The sequence below is a fragment of the Tupaia chinensis genome, unplaced genomic scaffold (genome assembly GCF_000334495.1).
Source record: "Tupaia chinensis unplaced genomic scaffold, TupChi_1.0 Scaffold138601_1, whole genome shotgun sequence".
Taxonomy (NCBI): Eukaryota; Metazoa; Chordata; class Mammalia; order Scandentia; family Tupaiidae; genus Tupaia; species Tupaia belangeri.
In genome coordinates this window covers 463,257-474,157 of record NW_006198494.1, presented here as the reverse complement: position 1 = coordinate 474,157, position 10,901 = coordinate 463,257, and positions in this window count along the sequence as shown.

The window sequence follows — 10,901 nt, the reverse complement described above, 5'->3', positions numbered from 1 at the left end:
CCAGGAAAGTAGATCCCTGAAGATCTAGCATGTGGTGGTTGGGCCTACAGGGTGGGTTACAGTGAGGAATCATCCCATGCCAGGGCTCCTGGTGTTGCTGCTGTATAGCTCAGCTTCAGGATGTGTCATTTACACAGACGACACAATGAATGGTGCTCTCTGCAGTCATGCAAGGTGGGTCCCTTCTCCTGGAAAATGTACTTAGAATAACAGAGGTGTACACTTATTTTCTGGAGAATGGTTTGTCCCCCAAAAATTCATGTTTTGAAATTGGTCCCAGTGTGATGATATTGGGAGGGAGATAGTGATGCCTGCTGGGTGGTGATTGGATCATGGAAACCCTGGCCTTCTGAATGGATTAATGCTGTCTCCTGAGAGACCGAGTGAGTTCTAGGCCTCATGTGCACGGGTGAGTTCTTGAGAGAGCATGTATTATATAAGAGATCCTGTAGCTCTCTCTTATCCACATGTGTCTCCCAGTCCAGTGGCAGCAAAGTCAGGCCTGTGAGGGCAACTTTGGTCCCCAAGCATCTGCACAAGGGAGCCTGTTTTGCAATTTGAACATAAAAATCCACCGTCTGCCAACATCTCACTCCCTTTGTCTTTCCACATGCACCCACTACCCTCTCTGCTTCTGCTGGCCAGCCCAATGCCAGCTTACACTTTGGAACTGTCCAGCCACAAGAATTGTGGATCAAATAAATCTCTATTCTTTATAAGTCACTCAGTATCAGCTATTTTGTTTAGCAATGAAACAGCAGACTAAGTCACTAAGAGCTGCAACACTCTGGGTTTAGGCCCAGTAGTGAGTGGGATCTGCACAACTAAGATAGATTCCAGGGAGCCACAGTTTCCAGAACTGCTACAGAAAGGTTTGTTTCTAGTCTAGATGGTACAGCAAGGGCAGCGGATACGAGATGCAGAGACCAATTTAACTCCTCTATCAGCCCCTCCTAAGAAAGCTGTTCCCAGCTCCTTAGCTGCTGTGCCCACCATGACTCTGTCATCCTACATTCACAAACTCACAAGGCATTGGGGAGTTTCACTCAAAGTCTCTGGGCCAGTTTGACTCATGTCTTCCTTGACTGAGATGAAGGGAATGGGGAAGATCTTTAACCCAAAGGTCCCTGACCTGTCAAGTTGGAAAAGAGGGTGGTACAAACTCTGAGACCAATTTCTGTAGGGGACATTGCCTCTCTCCTGAACGCACTGGGCCACTAGGTAAGTTGGGGGCTTTGCACAATACTGCTCTGGACATGCTTCCCAACCCAGGTTCTATCTGTTAGCTCCTCTCCACTCACGTTTATTGACATGAGACCAAACCAATCTGGACACCCCTTTCTGCTCAGACTACTAGGAAACTCAAGGTTAGATATGAAGGAGAGGTTGGGGCATTTCAGGAAGATTGACATCTGAATTCTCTGCCCTATGGAAAGGGAGCTCTTAAACATTTGCTTTCTAGAGATGGAATGTGTCACATTATTCCTCCAAGAAACCTTTAAGCCCAAAGGGTATAGTCGCCTTTGGTACCAACGACTCTCCACTCACTCTCATCCTTATCTGTTGGGTTGTTGAAAAAGTCATGATGCATTTTTTCATAGAAAAATACATCATGACTTTCCTGACAACCTAATATAAGATGTCAAAGAAAAACTACAGGGCCACCCATGGTGTGGTGCTTAAAGTGATAGGATCCCACATGGTCAACTGCACTGTTCAAGTTTTGAACCTCCAGCTTGAAAAATATGCCAGTCGTGCCTAAAATCCAAAAAAGGAAAATGGAAGAGAAGAGACTTTGGTGTGACCGTTCCCCATGGAAGATGCTTTCCCACTTTCTCTCTCTCTTTCTCTCTGGTGAGTACATGTACCTTCTGGAAAACTCAAAAGAAAAAGAAAGAAAAAGGAAAGAGAAAGAAAGAAAACTGCAAGAAACATTTCTTTCACAGATTCAACAGATTTTAAAAGGATAAATCTCAATTTCCAGTACTAGATACACAGACCATCCTCTTTAAGGATAAGCAAAATCACAGTAGCCAAAAAATCCACAAGGTAATGAAAAAAGGGAACAGTGCAAAGAAGACTAACCTGAGATACCCATGTAATTGGCCCTTTTCAAAGAATACTGCAAGAAACAGGAGAAATGCCTAGCAAACTCGTGATTTGTATTCTTAATGAGTAATTATAAGAGCGAGCTTCCAGGTGGCCCTCCCTCGGCAGCTCTCCTCACAGAGGCCAATCACCTATAAGCAGAGGAGCAGAGCTGAACCTGGGGACTTAATTGAAGGCAAGATGGCGCCTTCAAGCTTCCCCTTTTGAGCTGCTGACACTGCATAGGTTGCTACCCTGTGGCATGTTTGTCCCTTTCTTCTTCAGGGTTGTGTGTAAGGACTGATAATGGACAGTGTATAAGCTAGCTCACACAGGAGATATCAAGCCACCATGGGTACACCCATACCCCCATGCACACAGAGGCCTCCTAGCCCAGTGGTAGCAAAGCCAGTCCTGTGAGTGTAGCCTTGATCCCCACCAATTTGAGACACATGAACCCATAGTCTGGACTTGCTATTTCTGAGGATTGGCAAAAGGTTGTCGAGCTGCCGGGATGTTTCTTCCCTGCGAGGGAGAAACACAAACAATTCTCGGTACGTCTCTTCCATTTTGTCCTGTCAAAAAAGAAACATTTTTAGAAGTCATCCAATGTTCTCAATCTTGAGAAATCGCCAGCAGAGTTAATAGACATCCCAAGCACTGCAGAATCAGCAATGATGTCTGCTTCTTTCCTCCCCACGGCCATATGCCCAGAGCATAAGAAGCAGAGAAAATTATTAGAGATGGGAAATATCGCATAAAGAGAATGACCGGCCAAGATGGGAATCCAAATAGCAAATGGATGCTTGTAAGTGTTCTCAGCAGCAAGCACTTGCTGAAATTGCTACTCATACCAGGGATGCCAGTTCTCCGTACAAATTTCATGAGCAGCACAGTAGGGGAGGGTGAAATGTGACTGTTCTCCTAAATGATCTGTTCTCGTTTTGCACACAGAAAAATCAATGTAAGGAAAACACCATCATATTTAAACATCAGACATTGTGCTGTGTTCAATGAGATTTTCATATGATTTTAAAGACATCCTTTTTAATATGTCAATCCCCAAAGGAAGCACCAGCAAGATTTACACCTCATTGCACAATTACATTATAGCAAGAATACGGAGATTTTATTTCAACTCTGATTGGGTCTACAAGACTTTTGCATTCTTTTTCTGAAGAGGAATATTTTTTTTTTCCTTTAACAGAAGAGCAAAAAGTGTGTAGCTGCCAAGAACTGCTTGGTTTGCGTTCAAAGCATTCAGTAGAATCTCCCAGAATGTCAAACGTAACATCCCATTCAGAGATTCCGTTGGATTGGCAATGGTGTGAGAAGAGGGTGGGAGTATGACGTTCTTTCTCATCTCTCTGCTGCAGGAGAGATTGTTCACTTCTGCTTTTGAAAACTCTTCTCTGATATGTGACTTCTCTTGGCCTTTTTGTCTTGCCCTTGTTACCAAAACCCAATATTCTGTGATGATCCCATCCATGCAGTTGGCTACCGCTGAGTGTTTCCAAACTGGAGCCACTGGTCATTGGCTTGTCCACCTACAGGACCCCTTTTCCTTTAAGGAGCTCAGAATCACTCAATGGATATTTTTCTCCCTGTCACCCCAGTCAAAGTTAAATTTCTTATTTTCAGCTGTCTACAAGACATTTACAGTTTAAACTCCTGTCATCATTTCAAACTCAACATTTCCAAAATAAAACTTACTACCTTAACCTGGAAATGCACTTCCCATACAATGTTCATATCCTTCTCAGAGGCTCCACTATTGCCAAATCATCTTCACATAAATCACAGGTGTTACTTTTGTATTATCTCTCTCATTTCCTATGCAAGGGTTGTTATGGTGTGCATAATGGTTTGCCCCTCAAAGTTTCATGTTTCGGAATCTGTTGGGGGTTGGTGAGGCCTAGGATAGTGATAGCTTATAGCGCTTGCATCATGGAAACAACACTCTTGTACATCAATGGTTTCTCTAGAGATCCAGTGAGTTCTAGACATTGTGAGAAGAGGTTAGTTCTTATGATAACTTGTTGCTATAAAAGAGGAGAGAGAGAGCAAGCTGCCCAAAACTCTCTCTTTTCATCATCCTCTGTGCTTGCTTTGACCATGCTGTAAACTTAAAATATTGACTTTCTAACCACCTAAATCATGAGTTTTACAAATGAATCTCTATTCTCTTAAATTCACCCCACTCTCAGGTATTTCTGTTAACAAGAAAAGAAGGACTAAGACAAGGACTAAAAAGTGCATAAATGGGGTCAGCAGGTGGCATGGTGGTTAAGGGTGCTGGACTCCCACATGACCGACTGCGGTTTGAGTCCTGAAGCTGGAGGATTGCTTTCTCACTTTTTCTCTCTTTCTCTGACTCTCTTTTAACTTTGTTATAGGACATATGCACTCACCAAAGAGACAGAGAGAGAGAAAGCGAGAATGCAAACCTCCAAGTCCAGGACTTGAGCTGTGGTCAGCCACATGGTAGCCTAGCACCTTAACCACCATGCCACCTGCTGGCCCTCAGTCATTAATTCTAACTGGTTTCTCTCTCTCCCCCAGCCCCCAATGCCTCTCCTAGTTTTACATTTTGCTTCATCTCTTCTCCCTCCATCTCCACGGCACAGCTTCCCATCTCCTCATCTCCCTGCCCTTAATCTCACTGGCTGTCCTTCATAGCTCTGATCTTGTAAAATTGCTGTCCTTTTGTCCAGGACACTTCTGTTAGAAAACGTTTTCCCACCCTGCTTCCCTCCCTCTCTCGCCACTACCCCTCCTCTTCTATACTGTCTAGAATCTGAAGTTGCCTTCCCTGTTTTTAATATGTTCATATCTTTTATTTTATGCTATAGGGTGCAAACATTCAGTATATATTTTGGGAGATATACAGTGTCTCTTTTTCATAGTCTGGCTTGCTTCACTCAGCTTTGGATCTTACATATTCATTGACTTTGTACTGAATGTCAGGATCTCATTGTTTTTTATGGCTGAATAGTGTTCCATAGTGTATGTAAGCCACATTTTTCAATTCCATCCACTCATCTGTTCTTGTACATTTGGGTTGATTCCACATCTTAGCAATCGTGAATAGTGCTGTAATTAAAAATGATGTGGAAAAAAAGAAAACATATTAACTGCATCAGAGTAAAACTTTTGCATAGCTTTTAAAACTTGCTAGTATCTAGCCTTCAGCTAACTACAAAATATGTATTTTCTGCCTTAGTCATGGGTTCCCTGTCTTCTCACAAATGGGCCTTCCTGATGTTTGCTGCTGAGCCGTTCTGCTTACAGTCCTGTCCCCAACAAATTCTTCACTTTCTCTGAAAACTATTCAAAATTTCTTTTTCTCTGCCCAGGTCCTATCGCTTTTTAATCTAAAACTTATTCCTGCCTTCCTTGACTTCTCTCTCCTCTGAGCTCATATTGTATTTGCAATCTTTCCCTCAAAGTTACTGTAAGGATACACTGTCTTCTAATATTTCTTATCATTTCAAGTTTGTATTTCTTCCCCATCTGGACTGTAATCCCCTTCAGAGCAGTGAGAATGCCTTTTTTTTTTTTTTTTTTTTTGGAGAGATTTTCACTGTAGGGCGCGTGCGCTCGCCAGACAGACAGAGAGAGACAGAGAGACAGAAAGCGAGAAATCACCCCCCAGGGGGGATGGTCACGCCGCAATCCCTTCTCCTCCATTCTCCTCTCGGGATCTTGGGCACGCACGCACACGCGCCCGGCGTGAGTTTTAAGCCACCGGGTCCGGGACACGAACCGCGGTCGACCACGTGGGAGCCCAGCGACATAGCCATTACGCTAACTGCTGGTTCCCGAGAATGCCTTTTGTATTTCCTTCTAATTATTCCCTCCTCTTCATATTCTATTCAGTTTTCTAGATCCCACCTTTCACCTACTTTATTTCCCCCTTTTATTGTATATACTCTTAAAGTCATCTCCAAATATTTGAAGAGTAAAAAAGCATTTCTTCTGTATCTTTCATAATAACTAACATTGTGTTAGGTAAACACATAGTGAATTATGAGAATCCACTTGACAGATCTGTATTGTTTTGAAATATGGTCTGACACATGTATAAATGCAGGCAAATAACAAATACTTTAGACTATCTTGGTATAGCACAGACTCAGTACACAGGTCAACCTGGATAAGTGGAACTCATGTGCCCATGATCCTGGCTGGCTGGGAAGGCTGGTGTGGGGAGGAGAATCGGGTCCGAGACCCTGTTAAAGATGTATGTCTTTCTCTCTCTCGCTATTTCTCTTTCTCATGAAAGAAACTTTAAATAAGTACATACTTCAGCTCTTTAAGAATCCACCTCTAAGTGGAATTATTTAAGTCCTTCCCTGCTCTGATTTACTGTGATATCTTTTATTATATCCCATTGCCCTGTTAGTGACTCAATACAAAACTGAGGAGAAAGAAAAGACAATGACTTTTCAAGTAGGAATTGAAGGAGAGTAGTTGGGAATACACTTGTTTACGGGCTATTCCACCTGACATCAAGCTCCACTACCCAACACCTTCACTGAAGACAGTAGCAGGGGAAGGATAGGACAGGCAGGGATACAGACACAGGGAGAGAGACAGTGAGATAAGAGAGATATAGGAGAAATAATCCAATATAGGATTTTTTTTTTAGATGCAAAGGGAAAAAATTCATTCACTGGCATAAGTAATAGTTTAGGATCAAAGGCTGAGATCCTGCTTTAAAAAGTTTTGAGTTTGCCTTCTTCAGGCCTAAGCCACTGGGTGAATTTAGATGTTGGGAAAGATTATTACAGCTTTGCTCATGTAAAGCACTTCTTGTCTGATACCCTCTTCTTGAAAGCTCACTCGTTTCTGTTTTATTATAGGGGCTGACTGATAATATGCCAATCCCACACATCTGTCTCAGTGGGTAAATAAATCACAGGAAAGAAACATTTCAGTTTAAAGGGCAGAAATTCAAGCCTGACTTTGATTTTTGCAACCATCACCACATCATAGGTTCCCATAATTGCTACCCTGGTAGAACAAGCAATGCTGGCTAAATATGGAGACTGCCCTATTGCCATGGTGGCCTGAGCAAGAGTAGGAGCTGGTCAGACCTCCTCAGGTCCTCAGAGCTCAGCGCTTCCCTGCAGGCAGGAATGGAGAAAGGATTCCTCACTACTTACCTTAGATTTGCATCCTTGTAGATGGTTCTCTTGCATGGGCTTGGCTTCTTGAACATCGCAGGGACCAACCTAATATATGAGCTGCCTTGAAGTACTATGTCCCTTAAATTATTCTGTGTTCATTTTTATTTACTATATAGAAAGTCTCGACAACAATAGTGGTCTCATTTGATATAGAATAATGTAGAGGCAAAGGGAATTTCTCTTAAAATCACAGACAATGGGCAGATTAATAAAAGAAAAGGCATATGAATTTTATTTAACATACACATACATCTGTATATGGGAGCCATTCAAATTATGACCTCGAAAAGGGGCCAGGCGATTGAGACTTAAATATCCTCTTTATGAAGGAGAGGAAAATGGGGGGAGTGGGGGTTACAGGTACTTGCAAATTATTTTTAAGTATGAAAGAATAGGCCTGATGCTTAGATAATGGTGAGGAAAAGTTCCTTTTTGAAAACTGAATGGGCTACAGAGACAGTAGCTCAGGACAAAATCTCTTCAGGTGTATTGACTTTCCTTGATCTTCATACACTATAAGTTTAGTTAATGGAACCTTTGGAGTGGGCCAAAGGCAACTGTTTTCCTCTTTGGTGGATCCAGTCTTGAGGCAGGTCATAGAATATGAGGGCAAAGCCCGTTCCTGTACCTCGAGAGGGAAAATGGATCGAAGATGATGGAGAGACAGGGGGGCCAGGGAAGTTGAGGCTGTTTTTTTAATTCAACATTAGTTAAAGTGCCTGTCTTGGGGGTGTCATTTTCCAAGCCCAACATTAGTTTAATGTCAGCAGTTGTTTCTCACAAGATTTGGTGATGCTGTCATCTAGTATCTAAAACATAAAAAGAATTTTCTCACAGAATTCCAGCTCCCCACCCCACCTCTCTACCCAGGATTCTCAATAAGAATCAATCCTTAACAGAAATTCTTACTAAACCTTGGTAAGAAAGGGGAAAAAGAAAGAAGAGTCACAAATTAAGATGACAGGGATAGCTGAATTAGTTTATATTAAAGAGTGAGCTGGCGGCAAGGAATCAGTCTTCACTTTGGTTCTGCCTTTAGGGAGTTTATTGAATGTGCTTTTGTGATATAATTTATAAGGAAATTGGTTTTACTCAAAAGGACGTTTTTGCTTTATGCCTTGTAGCACCCTTGAGTGCTTAAAAAAGGAGAAGGTAATTCCATTAAGCTTTCAATTTTTGCTGGCAAAAGAAATGAACTAGATGTGATTGGAAAGATAAGGTCCTGGCCTTCACTTGAACTGACCTTGCTCCAGGGGTCGGGGAATAAGAAGCATGGCCTTTGTTCCAGAGATGTCATTTCATGTTTAATTAGAGGGCCAGAGTGCCATTTTTTCCTCAGGAAAGCCCAATTTCACTCTGCTGAGAAAATATCCATTAAGTTCACAGCAAGTAGATAATCTGATCATCATCCTAACCACTTTGGGAGTCCTATGTTCATTCTGGTGAGCCTCAGTGGACTAACGATCATGGTGAATGTTAAAATCAAGACATACATAGATAAGACCTAACATTTGGGAGAATTATGGATCTCTGCTTGCATTGTAGTCAACGGTCCACCTCACCCAAACCAAACGGCTTCAGTAGAATCATCACTCCCTCCTGCCCAATTCTCTTCTTGAATCTAATCCAATCATCTGGTTTTTTTTGGAGGACGCAGGAAGAAACTGTTCAAAATCAAGAAATAATCTCCATGACTCAAAGTTAAGATGTTTTCCCGTATCTCGTAGGGTTTCTAATGCAGCCAAGTCCTGTGATCCTTAATTAATAAATAGGCACCACCAAAAGAGAAGCTATAGTACAGCAAAGGCATGTTTTCATTTTTCCCATTTTGTGTAATCACTTAGTTTAATTCTATTTTTTTTCTTTTGAGAGGTTTTTACTATAGGGCACATGCAATCACCAGAAAGACAGAGAGAGACAGAGAAACTGAAAGTGAGAAATCATCCGCCAGAGGGGATGGCCACACCGCAATCCCTTCTCCTCCATTCTCCTCTTGGGATCTTGGGCATGCACAAACACACACCTGGCGTGAGTTTAAGCCGCCAAGTCTCGAACTCGAACTGCAGTCAACTACATGGGATTCCAGCAACATTGCCATTACGCCAACTGCTGATCTCCACTTAGTTTAATTCTAAAACTTCATTGTTCATATTATAGCCATTAGCCACTGTGGCTACTTATAATTAAATTTAACTATGTAAAATTAACAATTCACTTCCTCAGTTATGACAGTTACTCTCTGAGGGCTTGGCTACCATGTTGGACAGCACAGGTAATAAAACAGTTCCATTCAGAATAGAAGTCCTATTAGATAGTGCTGGTATAAAAAATAAATATTGAGGGACCAGCTACATCGCTGGACTCGCACATAGTCAACCACAGTTTGAGTCCCAGACCTGGCAGCTTAAAACTGACACCCGCTGCATATGCATATGTGCCCAAAATTCCAAGAGGAGAATGGGAGAGAAGGAATTGTGGCGTGGCCATCCCCTCTGGGGGAGGGGGTGGGGAGGGCTTTTTCACTTTCTGTCTCTCTGGGGAGTGCACACGACCTACAGCAAAATCTCTCTTAAAAAAAATGTAATTTAAAATGGCCATTCAACTACTTTAGTTAGCAGTTACATCTTTGATTTAATGGCTGAGTGTTACAGACTGATCACCTTCAATCTTGAGTCTTTTGGAGTCTCTATCTTCAGAAATACTTATTTGAAAGGTAAACTCAAGAATCTGAAGAAAGAGCTGAAGAAAGTCCATAGAATGCCACCAAAGAGTTTCACATCTTACTTGCTCATTCTCTGCTTTGTGATTTTTTTTTCCCACTCATCTTGTTGCCTACAGAAGTTCTATTGAGGAAGGGGGTGTGGCATTAAGGAAGTTGGCCACTTTGCTCTGCATGAACCAGCAGGAGTGGGTGAGGTACACAATCTCAAATTTACCAAGCAGCTAACCCTTGCTCTTCCTTTCATGTCTTCAAACAGCTAGATTGAGTCTGTTTCTATGGATGGTTAGGTAATACACTTGCTAACAACTACTCTGGCAGTTTCCATACCAGATGACACAAGAGTGACAACCACCAGTAGAAATCCTGCCTTGTTTCAGACTTGTTCTCAGACAAGATCCCAGGACAGCTGCACCATAAAGTTCATTGGTGGTTGATATTTTGTCTTAGTTTTCCACCATTAAAGTAGTTCTCTTAAGTGTTCTGCTTCTTGGGAATACATCCAGAAGGCCTAAGAGAACCTTATTATTCATTTAGCTACATGGCCGATTTATATTGTAAGGCTTTTTCATGGGATCCATTGTACCATAAAACAAATCAGTTGGTTGTTAATTTCTCAACATAATAGTATAGGAATCAAAGTCAATTCCTTTTTGGAAAGTCTGTCTCTGGGCTATCCTGGGTCCTTAAGGTAATGGGCTCTGAATACTCATACAAGGAGTAGAAATGTAGGATGACTCTCTTTTCCTAAATGATGTCATTTTTGTTTGCTCTTGAATTCAATAGTCCAATGATTAATCATTCTCACCCAAGTGGGTATTCCTTGCCACCAAATTAATTTCAAATTTCCTCTTCCTAAAAAAAAAATTGTCTTTTCATTACTCTTTCCTTTTTTTCACGCT